Genomic DNA, 22,334 nt, shown 5'->3' with positions numbered 1-22,334 from the left:
ATCAGGCGTTAATCGCTCATTCTATAAATTGGCGCGGCTATTACTAATGGCCCGCTACAGATCTCCGAATGCAACTAGATGCCTAATCCCGATAGCTATAAAGTTTAGTATTGGAATTATTTCACCAGTTTATTAGTTACCATTACTCACCACCTTTCCACTGTTTGCCAAAACTGCAAATATTCCCCTCTAAAAACAGCGTCTCCCCATCGAAACCAATTTTCTAATTAGTGGCAGGCTTCCTTGAAACATTTGGTTATGAATGCGCACGTGCGGTGCTTATAAATAGGTTTCTTGACCATTACTGCAAATTATTTTTTCATTCTGAATTCGGCAACACCTTGCATTGATTTGACTTGTATAATAGGTCCAGATACTTTGACGTTACACTTAGGAACGTGATTATTATATACAACATTCAGTAGAATAAAAAATGAAGGATGCTTTCACATGCGCTGTTTGCCGCAAGTTTATGGCGCGCAAGAAGCAGGCAGAGAAAGAGAGGGAGAGCGGCACGGTCGTCGTAATCACTTGGAAAGCGAATAGACAACCATGGCGGCGGCCATGAAGCACATGGTCCATCCAGCGGTAGTGCTGACTGCGCGCACCACGTGCGGGTTGTCGAAGGTGTAGTTGCGCAGCATGACCCCGCGCATGGCGTGCGCTGGCAGCGCGTGTGGCACGGTCCAGCTCAGTGGGCGCAAGAAACGAGGTACCCCCTCCACGGGCCACAGCACGCCTGCAGAAACAACACAGCATCTGCAAGAGCTCGATGACAATGGATTTACCTACGCGGCAAGCAACGTTTACGGCAAGCCAGCCTCTTCAACTTCTTAAACGAAAATACAGCTTTGTAAATGCACAAACTGCAAGCAAAAATAGTTTTTTTATGCACCGCGATGGCTCCAGTGAATTTTCAGGTCGTGTTCTTCCGGAACGGTGAGGTGGAGCAACGATGATTGACGAAATATGGATAGCTACACATGATGAGGGCCAATAGATGAACTGATATTTGTACACGAAAGTTTACAATATGTACAGCAAGGCTAGGTAAAACCTGGATATGGCTAACACTGCCTAGCCAAAGATGACGAGTTAAGCCATAACATAGGATGGAACACTCGACTGGGCCCTTGAGCTAAATCTCAATGCCAAAGGGCCCAGCCCACACAAAAATCGTAGCCAATTGCAGTAAGGATCACATGATTGGTTACTTGTTGCCTACTACACTCCTATTCAACTTGCTAGTACTGATAACGCTCTCCCGAGACACATATGGAAGCAAAAAGAGCAACAAAATGACCAAATGATACAAATGGCACTGACCCGAGCTAACAAAACTAGTGTGCCACCATCCCGATTTCTCCCCACACCCTGACCTGTACACGGGCCCTTCTCTCACGGGAAAGAACAACAAACATAAGAAAGCAATGTTTCCTTTCATCCCATGTCTTCTACGCGTGGACACTTATGCCTAGTCTCTTCATCACCACGGTTGTCAGTGCTTATCTGGCTTTGTCGTTTCGAAGTATCCTTCTCGTACTTCTTGGCGTCATGGACCGTTATAAGTGACCGTCGTTCTTCCAAAATCTGCGCCATCAGCGACCTTCATTCTTCCGAGCAGTGGGGGTGGTGGTGAAAACGTTTATTCAAATTTAGTTGTGGTTTAGCTTTGGTTAACCCTTGTTGAATTGCGAAAGCAACGGCGGAAGCTTCCTTTGCCTGCTACGTTATTCCCCTATCACGCCCTATCAATGTAAGGAGCTACATTATGGGAGACATTTAAGCTCACCCTTTAAAGGTATGACGCGAGAGCGTACGCTACCAGCCCGCATATAAAGTCACACTTCAACCAAGCCGTCATCGTGTTGCTACGACAAGGGCGGGCCATCTACTAAGCATCGGGGTGACTCAAGGTCAAGCGGCGCGCGGCGCAACGGGCTACCATGAAGAACAGTTCTACCTGCCGTAGTGTTGCTTTCGCAATAAAAAAAGTTACGTGGTGGTTTCTCTGAGGTCAGGCTTAGTGCAATTCACCTCACAAACACTACCTAGTACGCGACCCCAGTGGCTTCCGCAGCCACAATTGCTCGTTTGACCAACGCCTTTTAAAGCGAAAGCCTTTAACGTTGTCGACAGAAGGTTGTCAGCAGAGGTGTCAGGCTTTCGCAAGCAAGCGTTAAAAATAAATTAATAAACCCTGTTTCCACCCGAAATCGAACTTCAATCCTTTGGATCCCGAGCCCAGCGCTTTAACAACTGCGCCATGCCCCTTTTTATTTATTTCCTGTTAACAATGGAATTTACAGTGAGGCAAAACTAAAGTATAATACCACGAAGAGCTCTAGCAAAAGTAAGGGTTCACAAAGTTTCAAAAACGCTTTATGTTAGCCAGTTCACTCAAAACTGGCACGCAGTCAGCTATTTCACTTTTGGTAATAGAGGTGGCGGTCAGGTTGTTGAAACTTTCGGTTTCGGTTTGGGAGAGAACAAGTCGTACAAATTTGTTGCGCTCGGTAAAACGTGGAGCACTTGGTTTTGCCCATTTATTTTTATGACAAACAGTATCCAGGGGCCAGATCCCGCGACGGTTCCGTTCGGGAACTGGTTCCTTTCGCCGCTCCTAATTGGTTGCTGCGTCACGTCCGGCGTGACCCCCAAAACTTCCGGAGGCGGCTCCACGTTTTTCGCCTACGTCACGGAGCGGCACGGGGCGGGGCCACCGCTCCGAAAGGAACCGTTTTGCCGGCCCGCGCAGGAACCGCGACGAGTTGGTCTGCTTCGAGATGGAACCGCTCTGCGCTCGCTGTGGCTCCTCATGGCCGTAGTCGAGCGACGGCGCGCGCCGCGCAGCTGCTTGAGTACGGCCGTGGTATCCTTTTTTTTTTGTGTGTGTGTGTGTGTGTGTTTTTTTGGGCAGCGCTTTGCGGGTTTAGTAAACTGAAGCAGTAAAAAAAAAAGAAAAACGAGACAACGCCTTCTACATGTCTCAGGAGGTTTTGCGGCAACACTGGCTAAGGCTGCGTGCCGATCGCGAAGCGAAGTGGGGACGAAAGGGTATGCCGGGCTGCCGTCAGAAGCAAAGGTGCTCTACGCGCTTCGATCTCTACTTTGCGATCGGGAGCTCTCGGCCAACAGCAGTGCGACCATTTGAATCCGGCAGTCGTAGAGACAAATAATTCGCGTCCGTAAGTGCGGGCTGAGGTTTCCCTCCTTCTACATCAGCGGAAGGGGAGCAGACGGTGGCTGACTGGGTCGAGTGCAGTCGGATTCCATGTGTCATCGGCTGCGTCCTACATTGACAGCTATTCACGGAAAGGTCGCGCATACTCACGACGCTTGAGCGGCCGATAAGGCTACGGACGCTGCCCCGCTACATAGGCAGGCGCGGACGCGCCGGCGCGGTGCCGGTATCAAGCAGCTCGTTCGTACTCGCAACGGCGGCAGCAACTCCTCCGTCAAAGAGCTAGCGTGATTCGGGCTGCATACTACGGGCGTTGTAGACATCGTTATTAGGATATTTGCCACTCTGTGCGAAAGGCAGAACTTACAAAAACTTCACAGCGAGAGAGAAAGCAGACGACGCCGCCGCGCGCGCAACACCATCTAACGGCGAAGAAAGGTACTCATGAGCCAAGATAATTGCTTGGCAGTTGTTAACAGGATGCTTCTAAGAATATTTCAGTCTATTATTCACTAGTTTGCATTACTATGTAATTATAAGATTTATTCCGTGCTTAACACCACTTTCGTACAAGTATTTGGTACCAGAAAAAGCCACATGCTCGTGATGGACGTTGGATGGACACGCCTACGATCTCGGGCCATCGCTGATTGGTCGCTGTCTTTCCCGTCTTCGCCATGAGGTGGCGCCCGCTGCCTTGCTGACGTCAAATTGACGTCATCTTGAAAGAGAACGGTTCCCGAAAGGAACCTCCGCTGGATACGGCCCCAGGTTTATGTTCTTACGGAACCAAACCTACCTTTTTCTGCATGCGGTTTTTGAAGTTAGACTGAGCCAAGACTTACCCGAATATTTGGTGCCCTCTAACAACTTTACACACACAAGACTGAGTGTTCTTTTGCGTGAGGTTGAGGCTTCCTTTAACATTTTAGAAGGTGGTGGCTGGTCCTGGCCCTAATGGGGCTGGGATAGGTAGGTCACCGCCGCTTGCGGCGGGGGCTAGCCTACCACCGAATTTTTATGTGTTGTAGGCCGTCATTTAACCCTCCATTGCTTCGGTGGTGGACAGCCGCTGTTGCGGCGCGCGTCATTCGCTCCCTCTTCTTTTTCTTCTCTATTTTTCTCTTCTGTGTGGTCCATAATCAAAAGGGTGTGCCATACGACCTATTCATGTTGCTTTGCCTCCACACTGTATGGAGAGGGAGGAAGAGAAGAAACGTTTATTTAGCCGGATAGTTATATTGGCCAAGTTACATTGCCCTTATAGACGGCGGCTCACCGGTCAGCCCGAGGTTTAGTCGGCCGGGCGGTGACCACCTCCGCTCTGGGGACAGCCAAGGCTAACCTGATATCATTTCACGACTTAACCCACCACTAACGACATGAACGACGGATGTTTCCGCCCCGCACAAGCGGCTTACTAAAGAACACGAAATTACCTGGAGGAGACTCCAAACAAACTCCTTTCCAAACCAGATAATTCTCTCATATATTTTCCCCAGCCAATTTCCTCCTGACTGCACACTGTGCGATGAGAGAGCTACCCTCAACAATATGCTCTGGGGATGCAAGGAGGACTCCCCACCTCCAGAATTAGGAGAAATCCTGCATCCAGATGCCTGGGAGACCCTGCTGCGCAGCTCGGACCCGGGAATACAAGACCGGATCCTCCAGCGCGCCTATGAGGTCGCCAACAGTGTATGGAAAACGAGAATTGCTTTGAGAGACGCGGACGTGGATGCTCGTTCTACGAGGGAGTATTTCATTGAAAGTGTCAAAACTGCGCCCCGTTCCGGATCATGAAAGGCTTTCCCCTTGTCTTCTATCTACCACTATAGTAAGTAACAAGTGCAGTCGGTCTTTAGGTACTGCCAACATTGTTAGGTGGGACAAATGGCGCGAGGCTGTGTCTACTACCAACCCGTAGCATATATCAGATATCGACAAATGGGTGTCTGACCAACTCGCACAAGTCAAGAAGTACACCAAAACTCTCCGCACGTCTAATAAGACTCCAGCTGTTGACCCCCACCTACTTCACGTGTCGGAGGCCCGCCGCGCCCTAATAAGGCACTGGAAAAATGCAAAAGCTTATTCGCAAGCTTAAGCAACGGCCGATTGCGCAACTACTCTGTTCCATCCAAACTGGCGTAGCCTCTGTGGTAATCTCAGAGGCAAACTCGGCGTTTCCAAACCCTGGAACATTCTACGCGTCCTTATTGATCCAGCTAACCGAAATACCGAAAAAAAAAGCACTACGAAGAATTATTCACGGATTCGCAGGTACAAATGAGGATCTGTTTGCAACGCTTACTAAAACGTATCTCTGCACCGAACCCTCTATCTCCCACCCAGACTACACAGGTACGCAGAATCCCGCTCTGGATGCTGATATTGTAACCCGCGCTAACCGTGTCAGTTCTGGAGGGAGAAGAAGACGAGGTTCTGCGGAGTGCGCGTGGTTCTGGGACGCCGCTGCTTTTGCCTGGTGAAGCGCCTGCTCTCTGCCTCCTGTGCCTCAACCCCGTCCTTTGACCCTGTCCTTCTGGACTGCCGTCCGGGTAGCGATAGAACCCGTGACATTCTGGTGGAGACGCGGGGTAAATGCAGCACAGCCCCTCAAAACCCGCTACTCTGAGTTCGCCCCCAAGTCTCAGCCGCCGCCCCTTCGACGAGGAGGCCGAGATACGTGCCAGCCGGCGACTTCAAGGACTTGCTCCTGAATTTGGTCTGTTGCCGAACTCCGGCTCACCACAACTTACAATGGCCCGGAGTACCACGACCCAATGTCAACAGACGGACTCGTTTCTCGCACCGTCCGTGGTGTACCTACCGATGGCTCCTCGAGCGGCTGCCACGTTCCATGGCGATGCCTCCGAAGATGTGGAGGATTGGCTGGAGCAGTACGAACGTGTGGCCCGCCACAATGGCTGGAATGCCGAAAACTGTCTTCAGAATTTGTATTTCTGCCTGGACAGTACGGCTCGGCACTGGTTCGAAAACCACGAGGCCTCCCTTACATCCTGGGACACATGTAAGGAAGAGCTGCGACGGACGTTCGCCAATCAGTATCGGCGACAGCGAGCAGAAGACCTTCTGCAAACACGAGTACAACGACCCGACGAAACTGTAACGAGTTTTGTTCAAGACGTCCTACGACTTAGCTCCCGTGCCGACCCCCGTGCCACCGAGGAAAAAAAGGTGCGTGCACTCATGCGGGGCGTCAAGAGTGACATTTTCGGCGGCCTTATTCGTGATCCGCCGACTACAGTGGCACAATTTGTAAATGAGGCGACGAACATCGAGCGAGCCTTGGTTACGCGAGCGGACCATTATCGTCGCCTTGCTGGAGGTCCCAGCGTTTCGAACCTTTCAGCTGCTCGTTTCCCTGTTGGTTCCTTCGACACCGCAAGCCTACGCGAGATCATCCGCGAAGTTGTACGCGAGGAAATACGGCAGCTGCTTCCACCTGCTGATGGTACGGCATCCTGCACCCTCACGGATGCTGTCCGCGAAGAAGTACAGCGTGCCCTTTATCCACAGTGCTCCGTTGCTTCTTCACCTACTCAGCCCCCTACTCAGCCCATTGAGACTTACGCGTCCGTTGCTAGTCGCCCGCCGCCGCAGCAGCCACCACCGCCGCCTGCTCGTCGACAGTACTTGCCTGCACAACCCCGTACCCCTGTGTACGATCTTCGTCCGCAGCAGCAATGGATGAGCAAGGCTGACGTGTGGAGGACAACCGACCAACGCCCACTATGCTTCCACTGCGGAGAAGCAGGCCACGTCTACCGTCGCTGCCCTTACCGCGAGCTTGGTCTTCGCGGTTTCCAGCGGAATGCTCCCCGCCCGGAGTTCGGCGAGCAACCCCGCGACATCGCGGATTATCTGCGCCGTTCACCACCACCCGACCGGTCTTCACGTCGCGACCTTCGCTCGACACCGTCCCGCCGATACGATTCTCCCCTTCGCAGCAATCGACGGCAAAGCCTGTCCCCTCATCGGGAAAACTAAGCCCGGCGACGTCTGGAGGTGACGTTGCCGAACCCGTTCCTGTTAAAGAGCCTCCACGTTTTTCGCCCCGCTCCCCCACGCGACCCGACGATCAACCCGACGACCTTCCCGACGAACTTCGCGCCGAACTTCTCGCCGAACTTCCCGCCGAGCTTCCCGCCGAGCTTTCCGACGAGCTTTCTGACGAACTTCACGACGAACTCCCCGACGGAGCTTCCGACGACCGTCGCGCCAGAGTGTACAATAACCTCGATGTTGTGATCGACGGATACGACGTGACGGCACTCGTTGACACTGGTGCAGACTATTCTGTTATGAGTGGGGAGCTATGCCGCCGACTTCACAAGGTAACGACGCAGTGGGATGGCCCCGACATCAGAACCGCTGGAGGCCACCTCGTGAGACCAATCGGCAGATGCACTGCTCGTATTGAGATTAACGGTCTCAGGTGCCCGGTTACCTTTGTTGTACTATCGAAATGTTCCAGAGACATTATTCTCGGAATGGATTTTTTGAGTGATTGCAGCGCTGTAATCGACTTTACCGACCGCCGCCTCACGCTTCGTCAACCTCGATATACCTCGGCGCAAACAAAGCCCCAAGTTTGCACGGCACGCGTCTTGGCGGAGCACGTAACCGTACCGCCCCAGTCTAGCGTATTTCTCCCTGTAACGTCCGACCACGTTGCTTCTGGCGAAGTTCTGCTGGAAGGAAGTGCTCAGCTGCTTCTTGAACGGGGTCTTGGTGTTGCTCGAGGTATCGCGCAGCTGGATACTGGCTGCGTACACGTCCTAGTCACCAACTTTTGTGGCACTCCACAGCGCCTTACGAAAGGCACGGCTCTCGGTACCATGGAGAGCATTACCGCCCCTATTCAAGTTGTTGCCCTGTCCGAAGGTGCTTTCTCCTCCTCTTCGCAGCAGAACGATGCACCATTGGGTGTAAGCATTGCACCTAATCTCTCTGTGAGCGAGAGGGCCAAATTGATAGCGCTGCTTGCAGAATTCCAAGACTGCTTCTCTACGTCATCCGGAATTCGCCAGACGACCATTGCCAAACACAGAATAATTACCGATGACGCTGCTCACCCTGTTCGTCAGTCGCCTTACCGAGTTTCTTTCAAAGAACGTGAAGTTATTCAGAACCAAGTGCAAGAAATGCTGGCCGACGATATAATCCAACCCTCGCACAGCCCATGGGCAGCTCCAGTGGTACTAGTACAGAAAAAGGATGGCACTCTTCGATTCTGTGTTGACTATCGCCGTCTCAACAACGTCACCAAGAAGGATGTTTATCCCCTTCCTCGCATTGATGACGCACTTGATCATCTACGACATGCCCGTTACTTTTCATCCATAGATCTGAAAAGTGGTTACTGGCAAATCGAAGTGGATGAGCGCGACCGAGAGAAGACTGCTTTTATCACCCCGGATGGTCTATATGAGTTTAAAGTGATGCCGTTCGGCCTCTGTACCGCCCCAGCAACCTTTCAGCGCGTTATGGACACCGTCTTGGCCGGACTGAAGTGGCAAACTTGTCTGGTCTACCTTGACGATGTTGTAATCTTCTCAAGCACGTTCTCCGATCATCTTCTTCGCCTGAGAGCAGTACTACAAGCTATAAGAAGCGCAGGCCTCACTCTGAAGCCAACAAAGTGCAAGTTTGCCTACGATGAATTAAAATTCCTTGGCCACGTCGTCAGTAGCGCGGGTGTTCGTCCAGATCCCGATAAAACAGCCGCCGTCGCCTCCTTTCCTACACCATCGGACAAGAACGCCGTACGGAGGTTTCTGGGCCTCTGTGCTTACTATAGGCGCTTTGTTCCCAATTTTTCTCATGTCGCTGCACCGCTTACTCACCTCACGAAAGAGAACGTCGCCTTCCAGTGGTCGGATGAACAGCAGCGTGCATTCGACCGCCTTAAACAAAGCTTACAGACCTCCCCTGTACTCGGGCATTTTGACCAGGACGCCGAGACTGAAGTTCATACAGACGCCAGCAACAAGGGCCTCGGAGCCGTGCTCATTCAAAAACAGAACGGGACCGAGCGTGTAATCGCTTACGCAAGTCGAACATTATCGAAGGCGGAGACTAACTACTCGACCACTGAAAAAGAATGCCTCGCGGTAGTTTGGGCGATTAATAAGTTCAGACCCTACTTGTACGGACGCCCATTTCAGGTGGTTACCGACCATCACTCTCTGTGTTGGCTCAGCACTCTGAGAGACCCTTCAGGGCGACTTGCACGGTGGGCACTTCGGTTGCAAGAATTCGATGCTACAATAGTTTATAAGTCCGGTCGCAGGCACACAGATGCTGACTGCCTCTCCAGAGCGCCTATAGAATCAGTATCTGACGGTCAAGACGACGAGTATGAAGATGCTTTTATAGGTACCATAAGCACGGTCGATATGGCAGCGCGGCAGCGACACGACACTGAACTCCGTGAAGTAATCGCCCATCTGGAAGGTCAAGAAGGCACCATTCCACGCGTCTTCTTGCGCGTTCTGCCCGCATTACGTCTTCGCAACAATGTGCTATACAAAAAGAGCTTCGCAGCGAGTGCGAGGTCTTGGCTACTGGTTATTCCGGCTGACCTGCGTAATGAAATTATGGACGCCTGTCATGACGACCCAACTTCCGGGCATTTGGGATACAGCCGAACACTCGCACGAATTCGTTCCAAGTATTACTGGCCTCAACTTGCTAAGACTGTTCGTCACTATACCAGGACCTGCCGCGAATGTCAAAGACGTAAGACTCCGCCCGTACAACCCGCAGGACATCTTCACCCCATTCCGCCGCCTATGACTCCGTTCCAGCAGGTAGGCATGGACCTGCTCGGACCTTTTCCTACGTCCAACTCGGGACACCGCTGGATTGCTGTTGCTACGGATTACCTCACACGGTATGCCGAATCGCGAGCTTTACCTTCTGCAACAGCGGCTGATGTAGCGAAGTTTTTCATCGAGTCCATCGTCCTCCGTCACGGTGCTCCCGAAGTCTTGATCACAGATCGCGGTGCCGCGTTCGTGTCCCAGCTAATGGCAGAGATCTTGCGTTTAAGCAACACGCACCACCGCAAAACTACCGCATACCACCCCCAAACGAATGGGCTCACAGAGCGCCTTAATAAGACTATAGCCGACATGATATCTATGTATGTGGACGTCGAGCACCGTACATGGGACGATATTCTTCCCTACGTAACTTTCGCTTATAACACCGCAACTCAGGAAACAACCGGGTTTTCGCCGTTCCGCCTGGTTCATGGCCGAGAGGTGATTACCATGCTTGACGCCATGCTTCCCCATGAGCCGGAGGCCTACTCCTACGACGATGTCCAACTGGTAACCCAGCACGCAGAAGAAGCCCGACAGTTGGCACGACTACGCATCCAAGACCGCCAGCACGTCGATGCACGCAGGTACAACCTCCGGCATCGTGAAGTTAATTTTGCACCTGGTGATAAAGTGTGGGTGTGGACTCCCGTTCGCCGTCGCGGTCTCAGCGAGAAGCTGCTAAAACGTTACTTTGGCCCATACGAGGTCGTTCGCCGTATAAGCGACGTGAATTACGAGGTGATTCCGATTGTTCCGAGCACATCTCGTCGGCCCCCTCATCCTGAAGTGGTGCATGTGGTTCGCCTCAAAACTTACTGTGAACGCTAGAACCACGTATTCTGACTCTGAGCTCTGCTCGATTTAACGTTTCAGTAACGCTGGAGCGCGCATCGGGACGATGCGCCTTTCAGGGGGAGGAGTAGTGTAACCCGCGCTAACCGTGTCAGTTCTGGAGGGAGAAGAAGACGAGGTTCTGCGGAGTGCGCGTGGTTCTGGGACGCCGCTGCTTTTGCCTGGTGAAGCGCCTGCTCTCTGCCTCCTGTGCCTCAACCCCGTCCTTTGACCCTGTCCTTCTGGACTGCCGTCCGGGTAGCGATAGAACCCGTGACAATATCACCGTTGCGGAACTGCGCGCAGCTCTGGCCGCTATGCGGAAAAGTGCAGCGCCGGGGCCGGATCGTATCAATGGCAAACTTTTCTTTAATCTTTACAACTCAGCCATCGAAGCTTTGACTGAATATTTCAACAGTAATCGTTGGGCACAAGGAATTATTCCTCACTCGTGGAAGACTGCTGAAGTCCGCTTTATTCCAAAGCCCAAGAAACCCTTCTCAGTTGAGCACCTCCGCCCTATTTCAATTTCTTCTTGCTTGGGTAAGCTGTTTGAGCGAGTTATTAATACCCGTCTCAACAGATATGTTAAAGATATAGGCATGCTTCCGCACTCTATGTTTGGCTTTCGTGCCCACCTCTCTACACAAGATATCCTAATCCAACTACAATCGGAAGTTGTCACGCGCCCAAATCGTCATCAAGTACGCACCATCCCGGCTTTAGATCTGCGCTATGCCTTCGATAACGTTACCCATAGCAGCATTCTTTCCAGCCTGAACTCCACCAACTGTGGTTATTGTACCTACAACTATGCACGAGCTTCTCTAACCAGTAGGAAAGCCATCCTAAATGTGGACGGAGCTACTTCCACACCCATCAGTCTGGGCCCTGGGGGCACACCTCAGGGGGCGATACTTTCACCAGTGCTTTTCACCCCATTATGAAGGACCTTCCCAATAAGCTCAACAGCCTTCCGGGAGGTCGACACGCCATCTACGCGGACGATGTAACCATATGGACTGCCCATGGTAATGAAGGCGAAATTCAAGACAATCTTCAAGTGGCGACGGTCCTGCGTAGTTCCTATACCGCTTCTCGTGGCCTTGCCTGTGCCCCTGAGAAATCGGAAATTCTCATTATTGACCGCCGATGACATCCCCCTCACAGTGCCACTTCGCCCATTGAGGTCATCCTGGACAGCCAAATAATAGAAGTGAAGCCGGAGATCAAGACCCTCGGCATCGTTATCCCTAACGGCCGCTCCGATTCCTCTACTCTCAATGTAAATTTAGTCAACACTACCGATCAAATTATACGAATGCTTCAACGAGTTAAACATCAAAACTACAGCATTAGGGCGCGAGACGCACTGCAGCTGGTAGACGCATTCATTATCGCCCGCATTACCGACGGCACGCCATACCTTCCGCTTTATTTTTTTTTTTTTTTGTAAGCAGGAGCTCAATCGGTTGAGCACTCTTGTCAGAAAAGCGGTCAAGACCGCCCCGGGGCTTCCCAATTGCACCTATACTGACCGCTTACTCCAACTTGGCGTTCATAACACCATTGAAGAGTTGCATAGAGCCCATCGCCTGGCGCAACTTGTCCGCTTAGCGGCATCGTCCGCTGGAAGACATGTCCTTCAAACTCTCAATATTGTCTCGCCCTCTACAACCCGAAACCGCGAAGATCTGCCACAGAATATCCGCCGAGTCATTACCGTCAAACCTCTCCCCAAGCACATGTATGCAGAATATCACCAAGACCGCCGACAGGCAAGAGCCACTCACCTCTCGAATATGGAACAACCAACCAAATATTCTGTACGTAGACGCTGGTGGCCCTGTTAACGGACACATGGCCATTACCGCGACATCTCCAGCGGGCACTCTTCTCAACTATGCCCCTCTTCGCATCACCGAACCGAGGATTGCCGAAGAAACAGCCATCGCTCTGGTCGCCGCCACTATATGCACGAGCTACCGTCATGTCAGATTCCCGCACGACCTGCCGTAACTATCTTCGCGGATGCATCGGTGCCGCCAGCCGCCGAATCCTTGTCGCTAACCCTCCGAAAAGGATCAATGTGATCTGGATTGCGGGACACCAGCAGATGCCCGGCAATGAAGCTGCCCATCGACAAGCTCGCGCGCTACTTCCCCGAGTCTCCCCTCTCCCGGATCACACGTATGCCTCCCCGATCCTTACATACACAGAAGTGCTTGAACACTACATGCTGTCTCACCGTACATTACCTCCCCTTTCTCCCACACTGTCTACTCAAGAAACAGCAACTTATCGCCGCCTGCAAACTACTACCTTTATTACACCATTCCTTCTAAACCTCTGGTACCCCTCCCTTTATTCCCCTGACTGCCCACATTTCGGTGAGCGCGCAACGCTCTACCACGGCGTGCCAAATTACCCCTTCTTTAAGCCCTCTCCCCCACCCCTGCATAGAAGATAGGAGGCCGCCCTGCAGGACCCCTGTCCGGAGCGCGAGCATGATGGCTGGCTCGCCGCGCTGTTACTGCAGCCACGGACTCCTCCAAATACATCATAACCGCCTCGCGAGGGACTTGTCGGAACGTCCAGCAAGGGTGGACTGCTCCCTTAGCTTACCGCATATACCAAACTCGCAGTCGAGATTCGGATCCCGCGTACCGATCTCTCGTTTGGGCTCCAGGTCACCAAGGTCTCCAAGGAAATGAGGCAGCCGACGCCGCCGCCCGCGCGCTCTCTCTCCGGCCATTTCCTACGGGACCCGACGCGGACGAGGATTTTGATTTCAGCCCAGTTTACAAATTTAAAGAAATATGTGAATATTACAGATCTACGCACAAAACTCTTCCCACCCCGTACAAAGGGCTGGGGAAGGCTAACGAGCGGGTGCTCCTTCGCCTGCTCACCAATACAATGTTGTGCCCGGCTACTCTAAAACATTTTGATCTGCAATTCGACGGGCTGTGCTCGCACTGTGGGGAGGTGTCTGACATCTACCACATGGCCTCCCAGAAAAACCCATCTTTGCCCCCTATCCCCAACCCCACCCGAGAGAACTGGGAGGCGACCCTGTCCGGTTGCTGCACCCTAGAGGCCAAAAAGGTATTAACGCAGCGCGCCCGGGCTGCGGCAAACGCCAATGGAGTACCTGTCTAGGCATCAAACCTAGTGTATATACCTGTATGTATTATAATAAATGTTTTCACCACGGCCAACGGGACCCTGGACTGAGAGTCCCCCCCCCCCCCCCCCCCCTCGCCGACTAAAATCTGCGCACGTTCCAGTCTTGTCTTGTGTTAGTGAATCGTCTTGAGTTAAAGTTAAGCGCGCCTACGTGGTGATGACTAAATAAAGTTGTTTTGTCCTCCTCCTCCCCCCCTTGTCTACCGTGAGGATGATAGCGGGATTCCGCAAGTGACAGATACGGCGCCTTTCCTTTCCTGTAAATGAATTAATGACGCCGGTTAAGTTTGATGCGTTCAATGAAATTCTGGTTCTTTTCGACAAGATGGGGGTGGTGGTGAAGGGTAGCTGTTCCTGGCCCTACGGGGCTGGGACTGGTAGGTCAACGTCGCTTGCGGCGGGGGCTAGCCTGTCACAAAATTTTTAATCTGTTGTAGGTCGTCCTTGCTCCCGCCACCGTTTCGGTGGGGGACGACGGCTGTTGCGACGTGCGCCTTTTTCTCCCTCTTTTTTTCTTTCTTCTCCATTTTCCTTTTTATCCACACGAGGCAGCGGAGGTTGCTCAGCTAGAGAGCCAGTAGCAGGCCCGTGCATTTTCTTTTCCTTCATCAACAACTCACGGCTGGTTTGGTCATTGTCAATGACCCGGAGGAAGCGGAGGAGGCTGTCATCGCCCTCGCGATAAGCTCAACCTCAGCCCTTCATATAATTAACGACTCGAAAATCGCAATAAGAAATTAATTACATTCAAGGCAGGGTATCCCCTATAGCACTAAAATTGCTGCTTGCTTCAAACTCACCGTTCAATACAGCTAATCTGGACGCCAGTACATTCCTTCCTTCCTGCTAATGAGGTTACCCACAATTTCACCCGAGGACTCGTCAGCCGGGTGAGTGGGCAACACCTAATGAGGTCTGCGAGGGACCGTATTGTTTCCTATCAAGATATTACACTACACTTCCGTCAAACACGTACCCTATACCCTCCGGGACACAAATCTCTTACAAAGGCACAGGAGGTCCTCTGGCGAAAATTAGACGCATTCCTTCCCATATCCAGTCACCTACACCCATGCATACCCTGCATTATAGACAGCGTACTGTAACTTATGCAACACGAGGGCCAACTTTCACCACATACTATGGGCATGCCCACAAGACTCCCTCCGCGGAATCTGCAACTCTCCACCTGCGAGGAGTGGGAGGCCGCTATGCTCAGCTCGGACCCGGTAATGCAACTGCGGGCCATCGAGCGTGCAACCCAGGTCTCCAGAGCTCAGGGGCTCCTGGCCATCTAGAGCGGAAGCTCCTGCCTGCCAGACTTCCTCAAGTAATAAATGTTTATCTTCCTCCTCCTCCCCTTCTATGCTCCCGGTTATCACAGCGGCAGAAGAGGGGTGCGGCGCCAGGCAGAACATGCAGTGAGCTCCCAACCGCTAAAACCTCTCAATAAACTAAACGCAACGCCATTTGCACTCTCCTCCTCCGGCACCGCCGCTCCTCCTCTCGCATTTCGACCGTGGCTCCACCTACGCGGTGCACGGCTAGGTAGCACCCTCCATAGCAGGCGCTGGTCATGGCCGCGCGCGCCGACGTCATTTTGCACCGTTGGAAAGGAGGCAACCAACAAAAAACAAGCAAGAAAACATCGCGCGCAAACACGTGACCGCGCTCGGCCAATGAGAGGGTCAAACGCAGAAGAGCACCTGAGAGGAGGCAGGTAGCAATCTTCACAAGTTGCCGCTACTTTTAGTTTATTGGGGGGTTTTACCAACGGCATGCGGCGGCCATGCGGCGACGAGCGGAGTTGTCGGACAACGATGCCCGTGGTGTGACGTCTCAAAATGGGCGAGCGCCCAACGGCAGGAGCGGTGGCCGCGCGGTGACCGCGACGAGCTGAGTTTCTGGAGAATCGAGGGCAGTAGTACGACGTTGAATGGCCTTGGCACACCCGGGCCGGTATGACCCCACATGCTCTCTATGGGGCGCATCTAGAGCCAACTTGAATCGCATACTGTTTTATGCGAAGATTTCAAGCCACAGCCCCAATGGGGCCTCACGGACCAAGAGGGTTGGAAGATGGCCTCCAGCTCGGACCCAGCAGCGCAAAAGATGCTGGTTGACTTGGCTGAAGCGGTCACTGCCAGGCACGGCCTGACAGACACCAGCTGGTATCAGGAACCACCTCAGTCCTTGTAATGTACCCTGATTCCCACAATAAATGTTTTGCCACCACCACCACTGCTGCCTCGTGCGGGCAGGAGAAAATAGAAAAGAGGGAAAGAGAATGATGCTCCTAATACACTATAGCGCAGCAAAAGACGAGGACACAAGAGCGAGAGACGAACACCACGAGCGCTAACTTCCAACAAATTTTATTCTCCTGGAAGCATCATATATAAACGCCAGAAAAACATGAATCACATGTGCAAACAGTATCAATTCCTTAGAACTCGCAACGCAACGTCAGAAACGGCCGGCAAGGCGGATCGCTGGTTGACCACATTCTCGAATGCAACTCAAAAACCTGTAAGCCTTAATTTGATAAAAGTGGGGTAATAGGAAAAAGCAGAGAAAGAGTAACGCGCGAAATCATTGAAGCCGAAAAGATAAATAGTTCAGGATGCGCGTGTGTAAGCACACCTTCCATTCTCCTCTCAGATAAAGAGCTTGTCTTTCTAAGGAATTGATACTGTTTGCACATGTGATTCATGTTTTTCTGGCGTTTATATATGATGCTTCAGGAGAATACAATTTGTTGGAAGTTAGCGCTCGTGGTGTTCGTCTCTCGCTCTTGTGTCCTCGTCTTTTGCTGCGCTATAGTGTATTGGAATCATGTACCAACAAGCCCAAAAAACCACGCTACTGAATGATGCTCATCGCTATGTCCATCGCTGCCACAGAAGCGGTGGTGGGTGCAATGATGGCCTACTGCAGGTACACCCAACGGTGGCAGGCTAGCCTCCACCGTTACCAGTCCCAGCCTCGTAGGGCCAGGAGCAACCACCCTCCTCCCGTCGCAAGCAATTCGTGTGGCACTAAGTTTACGTTTGCCTTTCAAGTGAGAGTGACCACAATTAAGTGTGAGTGTCCGCGATTTCATGTGTTCACCCAAATATATACTGTGCCTTCCATTCCCCATAACCTAACTTCCGCCGGGATGGTGCAGTGGTAGGACGCCCAACTACTGTCCAGAGTTCCCGGGTTCGAACCCGACCACGGCGGCTGCGTTTTGATGGAGGCGAAACGAAGTGGTGTCCGTGTGCTGTGCGATGTCAGCGCACGTTAAAGATCCCCACGAGGTCGAAATTACTTCGTAGCCCTCCACTACGGCTCCCCTTTCTCCCTTCCCACTTTCACTCCCACCCTCATTCCTTCCCTTATGACGCGGTTCAGGTGTCCACAGAGCAAGTGTGACAGATACCGCGCCTTCCCCTTCCTGTGAACAAATTATTATTTTAAAAAATATCTGTGACGCCCCAACAGTGTGGTGCAGCGGTAAGACGCCCGATTACTGCGCCGGAGTACCCGGGTTCGAACCCGACCGCGGCTGCATTTCGATGGAGGCGAAACGAATAGGCGTCCGTGTGCTGTGCGATGTCGGCGCACGTTAAAGATCCCCAGGTGATCTAATTACTCCGGAGCCCTCCACTATAGCACCCTTTCTCCCGCTTTCGCTTCCACCTTCCTCCCTTCCCTTATGGCGCGGTTCAGGTGTCCACAGCTGCAAGTGTGACATGCGGCGCCTTTCCCTTCCTGTGAGCCAATTATTATTATTATTATTATTATTATTATTATTATTATTATTATTATTATTATTATTATTATTATTATTATTATTATTATTATTATTATCTGTCACAGAATGTGTGATAGACACTGAGCCTTTCCTTTCCTGTGAACTAATTATTATTATTATTATTATGTTATCCCGACCGCCGGTAGCCGTCCGTGTTGTTATTGTTGTTGTTGTGGCTGTAGGAAGAAGGAAAAGAAAAAATTGGCAGAGGCTTAGCTTGGTTAAGCCCGATAGATTGCGAAAGCAATACCCATGGCTACGCCCAGGTACAGCTAATATTCGGCCGGTGGTGGTGCTTTTGGATATGCTTGTTATGGTTAGACTGCGGTGGTTATACAATGATTCACTCTGGATACGACATAACGTCACCCCTTCGGCGTGTCTATTACTTTGGCGTTCATTTTCCGTAATCCGCGACGGACGTTCCTTCTGAAGCCGCTCCTGTCGTTGTTCCTGGGTTTCCTGGGCACGTCGCAGTCGTTTCGTCAAGTTCCAACATTCATCACTGCTGAGACTACACCTGGCTTCTGCATCCATGGCATTGAGCGAATCAATAACATCCGTCATATCTTCCACTGTTTCCACTGAAGAGGTCGCACGTCCACGCAAAGCTGCATACTGAGCACGCCTCTTAGAAAGTCTTCTCTTGAGCTGTTCCTCCGTCTCTGTAGCTCGCTGCTGTCTCTTACGCTCATTGCGACGAGCTTCCCTAGCGGTAGGTGGCATCGTTGAAGCAGATATTAAACCGCCGGCGGAGGCACCGCCACTACTCGCAGAAGGCGTGAGATGGTCGCCCAGCTCTTCGGCGTGACGTCACCACACCTGTTGCGCTCCTGGCAGCGCGGGAGTTAGGCCGCCGGTGGTGGCACCGCCACTACTCGCAGACGGCGCGAGATGGTCGCCCAGCTCTTCAGTGAGTGAGTGAAAAACTTTATTAGGTATATTTAAGGGAGGGGAATGTGTAGGTGGGGTCCCTAGTCCGGGACTCCAGCGGCTGCCGCAGCTACCCGCGCACGTGTCACGAGGGCCCGTTGGGCCTCTAGTCCAGAGCTGGCTAGGGCAGCCTCCCACCCCTCAATTGTTGGCACTGCATTCGGATCATCTGGAGGATTGTGTGGGCAGGTCGACACCATGTGGGGCAGGCCTGCCTTTTCCCCGCAATATTTGCATTTGGGGTCGCAGAACCCAGGATGTTGGTGGTGGTGGTGGTGACTATGGTTTATTTTTTTTGGGAGGGGGTACTGGTCACGTCTTATGTTAGCCATCTTTGTGGCATCACTCTTGGTGACCAGGGGCTGGTGTGTTATATGTACCTGTCTGTAGGCGTCGCCATCTAACTTCCTCGCTTTGGAGAGCCCCCTGGCTGGGGGTGGATATTTTCTGCGAGAGTCTGCAGTGGTGTAACCTCTCCGCATACGTCGCCAGAGGGCCGGGATAGGGTGGTGTGGAGGATGGAGGGGTCGAGTCCCGGCGGAGGAGAGCTCGGGCAGCGGCATGGGCGCACTCGTTCCCTTCCACGCCTTGATGTCCCGGTGTCCAGACGAGGCATTTGTCTTGTTCGGGGTGTCCATAATTTTTCAATATTCTGGCAGCCTGGGGACATATTCGCCCTTTGATGTAGTTGCGGTAGGCAGCCATAGAGTCTGTTATTATATAGGCGCAGGTGGTATGCTTGGCGGCTAAAGCAATGGCCACCTCCTCCGCCATTTCTATACTGTCATCGCAGATGGTGAGGGCATCAACCAGTTGTTGTTGGTGAATCACAACCGCTACCATGTACCCCGCTTCTGACTTTGCTGCGTCTACGTAGTAGGATTCAGTGTCCGTCCCGTACTTTTCCTGGATGTATTTGGCCCGCGCCTTCCGCACCCTTGGTGGAACGAAGGATGCATATTGCGGGGTAGGGGATTGGCTATGAACGAGTCTGACCACCCGGGCGGGGGCGGTATAGCCTGTTTTTGTACGAGACCTTGCGGCTAGTCAGGTTAAGGTCCATAAGAACGGTCTGGCCCGTGCGGGTTGCTGCTAGTCGATTTATCTGGGTGGTGCGTTGGGCGGCAAGGAGTTCTTCGGCTGTATTGTGCACCCCTAATTGCAAAAGACGTTCTGTGGAAGTGCTTTGGGGCAGGCCCAGCGCCTTTTTAACTGCGGTTCGTATAATGACGTCGATTTGCTTAGTCTCCCGTTCTGAGGTGCAGATACGGTGTCGAATACACAATTCTATTAATGATGAATGCTTGAACCAGGCGCAGGGTGTCTTGTTCGAGCATACCCCTGTCGTTGGTAGTGACCCTGGCTATCATACGCGCAACCTGCAGGCTGGTGTTTTTGAGCCGAGTGAGGGCGTACACATTTCTGCCCTTGTCGTTGATGCGTGACGTCACACCTGTTGCGCTCCTGGCGGACAGCTCGGGAGTTAGGCCGGCGATGGTGGCACCGCCACTACTCGCAGACGGCGCGAGATGGCCACCCAGCTCTTCGGCGTGACGTCACACAGAGGTCACGCGAAAGGTCACTGGTGGCACCGACACGGTACGGCAAAGGCTTGAAAGTGCAAGTAGTATTCCTTTCGCAATAAAATGCACGGGCCTGCTACTGGTTCTGCAGCTGAGCCACCTCCGCTGCCTCGTGCGGACTGAAGAGAAAATAGAAAAGAAAAATAAGAGGGAGAGAAAGACGCGCGCCGCAACAGCCATTCTCCAGCACCAAAGCGGTGGCGGGTGCAATGACTGCTTACAACAGATAAAAATGAGGTGGCAGGCTTGCCCCCGCCGCAAGCGGCTGCGACTTACCTGTCCCAGTCCCATCAAGGCCAGGATCAGCCACCCTTCACCTTCTTCTCCCCATGTGCTGCGCGATGTCAGAGCACGGTAAAGATCCCCAGGTGGTCTAAATTACTCCGTAGCCCTCCTTTATAGCACCCCTTTCTCTTCTTCCACTTTCGCTTCTACCTTCCTCCCTTCTATCACGGCGCAAATCAGACGTCCACAGAACAAGCATGACAGATACTGCGCCTTTACTTTCCTGTGAACCAATTATTAAACGGAGAGGCAGCCCTGAGTAGCTGCGATGTTGTTGTTGTTGCGACTGTAAGAAGAAGGAAAAGAAAATGCATGGGCCTGCTACTGGCTCTGCAGCTGAGCCAGCTCCCGCTGGGGCAGGTAGGTCACCGCCGCTTTCCACCAGAATTTTTATCTGTTGTAGGCCGTCATTGCATCCGCCACCGTTTCGGTAGTGGACGACAGTCGTTTGCGGCGCGCGTCTTCATCTCCTTCTTTTTTTCTTCTCTATGTTCTCTTCTTTCAGCACGAGGCAGCGGAGGTGGCTCAGCTACAGAGCCAGTAGCAGGCCCGTCATTTTCTTTTCCTTCTTCCTACAGCCACAACAACAACAACAACATCCGCTGCTTCGTGTGGACAGCAGAGAAAATCGAGAAGAAAAAATGAAGAGGGAGAAAAAGACGCGCGTCGAAGAAGCGGTTGTCTACCACCGAAGCGGTGGCGGATGCAACGGCAGCCCATCACGCACGTTAAAGGCCCAAATGTGGGCATTCCACTATGGGACCTCTTTCTCTACGTATACGCTTCCACTCCAATTTTTCTTCCCTCAAGTCTGGCAAGTACAGCGCCTTTCCTTTCCTATAAACCAACGTGAAATATAAAATAAAAAATGTGACAACATGATCACCTGGTTACTTGTAAGTTTCCATTGCGTCCACTCAAAACAACAAGGCTCCTTCTTTACCCCAAAATCTAATTTAAATAAAAATGTAAAAAACCGCGGATTGAAAGCGGGTGCTAAAGAGGCTATAAGATGCAACCAGGTTCTAGTAACGTTGGCTGCAATACCCAGAGCTTTCGCTCTATCCCTAGGTTCAAGTCATGCTTAATCGTTTTCTCCGTGAACACTTGCACCGTATAATAGTGTTTGCCATCCTGCTCCTTGAAGGTCAAATGAAAGCCCATGCTGACCAAGATGACGTAGTGAAGATTTAGCTTCAAACGCACCGTCATAGTTGAGTGACGTGCGCGTATGACAAGCTGGTCTATCTTGCACCCTCCAAAGCGATGACCCATGATCTTCACCCGGAATCCACGCTAAAAAGCGCCGGACATAGGTTAGACACCAGGCCGATACACAACTGCTTAGTTCTGAGAATTACACAACGCTGGTTGGTTGGTTGGTTGGTTGGTTCATAGGAAGGGAAAGGCGCAGTATCTGTCACACTTGCTCTGTGGACACCTGAACCGCGCCGTAAGGGAAGGGATGAAGGTGGGAGTGAAAGTGGATAGAGAGAAAGGGGAGCCGTAGTGGAGGGCTACGGAGTAATTTCGACCACCTGGGGATCTTTCGAAATTACTCCGTAGCCCTCCACTACGGCTCCCCTTTCTCTCTATCCACTTTTACTCCCACCTTCATCCCTTCCCTTACGGCGCGGTTCAGGTGTCCACAGAGCAAGTGTGACAGATACTGC

The 22,334-nt window shown here is 52.2% G+C and overlaps 1 pseudogene; it reads right to left on the bottom strand.

Annotated features, from left to right (window-relative positions):
- Positions 1-527: 527 nt before the first annotated feature.
- LOC146209891 (ABC transporter G family member 23-like) overlaps positions 528-22,334 on the bottom strand; it is a 105,103-nt pseudogene continuing 83,296 nt past the window's right edge.

Source organism: Amblyomma maculatum, chromosome 1 (genome assembly GCF_055883805.1).
Source record: "Amblyomma maculatum isolate TAMU_Amacu chromosome 1, ASM5588380v1, whole genome shotgun sequence".
In the NCBI taxonomy this organism is placed as follows: Eukaryota; Metazoa; Arthropoda; class Arachnida; order Ixodida; family Ixodidae; genus Amblyomma; species Amblyomma maculatum.
This window is presented reverse-complemented; position numbering and strand designations above follow the sequence as displayed.